This window comes from Mus pahari, chromosome 4, assembly GCF_900095145.1.
Source record: "Mus pahari chromosome 4, PAHARI_EIJ_v1.1, whole genome shotgun sequence".
In the NCBI taxonomy this organism is placed as follows: Eukaryota; Metazoa; Chordata; class Mammalia; order Rodentia; family Muridae; genus Mus; species Mus pahari.
In genome coordinates, this window is record NC_034593.1 from 57,223,891 (window position 1) to 57,227,460 (window position 3,570).

General features: G+C 38.7%; 1 pseudogene; it reads left to right on the forward strand.

Moving 5' to 3' along the window:
• Positions 1–338: 338 nt before the first annotated feature.
• LOC110320797 overlaps positions 339–3,570 on the forward strand; it is a 27,547-nt pseudogene continuing 24,315 nt past the window's right edge.

The window sequence follows — 3,570 nt, forward strand, 5'->3', positions numbered from 1 at the left end:
ACCGAAGGAGTTCCTCAGTTTCTTTGGAAGGCACACAGTACTCCAGAAGTTAAGCCACAGACTCTAACTTGAGAAATCTATGACTCATACCTCTCAAGGCAGGTATACCAGGCCTCACCCCACGGTGCACTGCACAGAATATTTCCAGCTCACTTTTACCATTGGAGTTCAAGAAGAGGGCATCGGAGTTTCATGTGAAGAGTAGAAAGAACATAACAAGACTGCTCAATTTCTACTCCAGGGGTGACATTTATACATGGAAGTCATACCAGAATGTAGTTCAGGAGCTGGATTTTCTAGATGCACAGTTAATAGGTTATTGTTAAGCCTGGGCTCTCATGGACGACCAGAAGTTAGCCACCAAAGATGGGAAACATAATCTCAGCACAGAGAATACCACTTGCAAAAAGGAGTTAAGAACAAGGCAAGAAGCAATTAAAGAGGTTGGTCACCTCGGGGAGGACAAGCTCTGAGCATGAAGCTTCAATCACTTCTTCTGCAAAATAGTAATAATATTTTCTACCTCTTGAGATAGTTTTGTTAAAGATGTTGCCTGTAATGTGAATAAGATATTTGTACATGAAACTCTCCATAAGTAAGAAAAAGTCTATGATATGAGTGAAAGGGTGGCAAGAGTACTGGTTTTGATTTTCTTTCTTTTAGGTGCTTATTTAAAATCACTGCACTCCTGGGTATACTCATAACATGGAAAGTAGATGGTGAGACACAGAGCTCCCTCCAAAGGGATCCAGATCTGACTCTTGGTCTCCATGGACTGCACTAACCTGAGGCACACACTGACATGGACTGATCCACAGAGACACACTCACACAGCCACATATATCCACTTCCCTAGTGGAAGAAAGCTGATGATTTGGATCTAGTTTCTCAGGAGGAAAAACTAGGGAATGGGATGTAGTACTCTTGATAAAAGACAAAAGGGAGGGACTCATAAAACAAACAATGATGTTGAATTCAGGAAAAGCCAGAAGTCTGGTAGCTCTCACCTGCTTTCCTTCATTGTTCTTTACATGCTTTTTTTGTCACTGCAACGTAGGCACATTGGTGGGCCCAATGTTTCATTTATTCTAAAAATAAATGGATAATTAAGTTAATTGAAATGGAAAAATTATATATTGGGGGATCAATGAGGAAAACAAGGAAGTAGAGGAGCCATTCCTAATTTTTAGAAACTTGAAAAAGTTACACTCATTTACTATTTGTGTAGTGGAAGGGAGGTGTTCATGTGCCATGGTATGTATGTAGAGGTCACAGCAGTGTTTCTGCATCTAGTTCTCTCTCCAGCGTGTGGGTTCTGAGACTTGAACTCAGGCTGTCAGGATTGGTGGCAAGCACCTGTTTGTTTCTGCTATATCATTCCATATATTCTAGGAAGAGAAGCACTAACTATTCCATACCAAATGAAACCAAGTAAGAAGGATTAGGAAATGTGACCTAGGTTGAGGATGTGTGTCATTGGAGTTGGGCTTTGTGATTTCAACAACCCACACCAAGCATTCTCTCTCTCTCTCTCTCTCTCTCTCTCTCTCTCTCTCTCTCTCTCTCTCTCTCTCTCTCTTGCTCGCTCTCGCTCTCGCTCTTCCTGAAACTTGCAAATCAGCTATAAGCTCTCAGCTGCTGCTCTTGCCTCATGCTTGCCTGCTGTCATACCTGTGCCACGGTATCCATGGACTTACATTCTGAAACTGTAAGAAAGCCCCCAATTCAATGTTTTCTTTCGTGAGTTGCCATGGTCAGTGTGTCACCTCACAATGGTAGAACAGTTACTAAGACAGGTAGGATCTCTTTAAATTTAAATTTTCTTTTATCCAGAAAATACCTCCCATAGACGGAGTTTCAAAAAAAAAATCTGTATTTGGTTTGAAATGGTCCCATGAAAACATTTTTGTATGTTTATTTAATGAGATTTTATTGAGGGAACAGGATCCTGCATGAGATAAAATATCTTTGTTTCTCTGACTGGCATGTGTTTGAACAGTTGTGTATGCTAATTTAGTCATATTTTCAAATGCAGCCATTACTTTCAGGATCAGAATCAAACTTCCCTCCTCAACATCATTTCAACTAAGATAGCCAGCTGCAGAACTAGATCCCGTGCAAGCTAAAGCAATAAAACATTTTTGACATTGACTTCCATGTTCACTAGACTTATTTTGTTCAGTGCATCATGACCATACATGAGACACATCCTAAAAGTCAGATCTGGAACACTAAGCAGACGCCTATTTCTTCTAAAAAGAAGCTGTCCAACCTAATCCTGTGACTATAAATAAATATAAACCCAAAAGCAAAACCAGAAAACCAAATTGACCAACAAAGCTCTTGAACAGTAGATATTACTTCTGATTTTAGTGTCAGATAGCAATAACTGACTATGTTTTCTTTCTTCCTGGAAATTCCCAGTGGAAGAAAGGGACCTAATAATAACATCTCTTATCTTTTGTTGGAAATAAACAAGGCAACAGGGATGGATATTGGCTCATTCATAGACAGGTCACTTTACAGAAAAGCCATCAAAGCTAGGAAAGAATTTGTGACCTGAGAATGCTGCATAACTTATTTAAAGTGAATAAAGCTATAAACAGCAGTAAGAATGCCTTTACAACATATGACCTTTGCAAGGGTTGATGGCTATGAGCCAAGCAAGTTGTGGAATATAAGCAAATGTCTTTAGAGTTAGCCCTATCATCATAGCTCTTATTGCTATTAACTGCTATGTTTTGAACAGAGTTGGGTATCCTAATGTGTATAAACAGGACAAGCCACAAAAAGACTTTTGGTTTTATGAAGTGCTACATCATTCTCTTGATGAAGGGAACATCATTCTCTTATGAGGTAAGCTGACCAGCTTAGCATGTGGCTTTATTTTCTATTTATTTCACTTAGTTTTCTTAATATCATATAACTAAAAATCGATTTTGGTATCTCAGGGCACACAAACATGCACTTTTATAGCACAGGTTCTAACATGATATATAATGTCTGTAGGGGCTCTGAAAATGTAAGCCAGAAAATGTGAACATTCATTTTCATCCAGATCATAAGAGAGAAAAATTTTTGAAGAATTTTTGTAGAAATTGTACAAGGGAACATGCATGCATAGAAATTAGAAATTAAGAAACCAACAGTTTACTCAAGCCCTTAAAAATTTAATACTTTGCCTGCGTTTTCTTCTTAGCTTACCAGAGTAACCTTTTATTGACTTTTCATCTTTATTGCCACCAAAATAGAACAGCCTTAGACTCACTGCTTGAGAAAATATCAAAATGAATTAAAAGAAAAATATGAAACATTCTCATTATATGGCTTAATAACTTGGTGGGTAGCTTGTCGCATTGCTTTTATGCATATTATTTTTAAAAGAATAAAAGATAAAACTCTCTGTCTTTCTCTGTCTCTCTCTCTGTCTCTCTCTGTCTCTGTCTCTCTCTCTGTCCCTCTCTGTCCCTCTCTGTCTCTCTCTGTCTCTCTGTCTCTCTCTCTGTCTCTCTCTGTCTCTCTGTCTCTCTCTCTGTCTCTCTCTCTCTGTCTCTCTCTCTCTCTCTCTCT